Genomic DNA, 334 nt, shown 5'->3' with positions numbered 1-334 from the left:
TTCAGCGATTCAAGACAGCGCCTGCAGCCTCCATGGTCAGAGCAAACCTAGTGTCACAGGTTATGTTGATTTTCCGCGTAAACCAGTTATGAGCCTCTAAAATCTCTTTGCTTTGCTATTGTAATCGCCGACGCCGTCATCCTGAGGGAATCCCTGGATCCAACTGAGGCTGAACCCCAGTAATGTACTCTGCATATAAGTTAAATAAGCAGGGTGACAATATAAACCTTGATGTACTCCTTTCCCTATTTGGAACCAGTCTGTTGTTCCATGTCCAGTTCTAACTGTTCCTTCCTGACCTGCAAACAGATTTCTCAAGAGGCAGGTCAGGTGG

Source organism: Bison bison, unplaced genomic scaffold (genome assembly GCF_000754665.1).
Source record: "Bison bison bison isolate TAMUID 2011002044 unplaced genomic scaffold, Bison_UMD1.0 scf7180017855001, whole genome shotgun sequence".
In the NCBI taxonomy this organism is placed as follows: domain Eukaryota; kingdom Metazoa; phylum Chordata; class Mammalia; order Artiodactyla; family Bovidae; genus Bison; species Bison bison.
Note: the sequence above shows the minus strand (reverse complement) of the source record.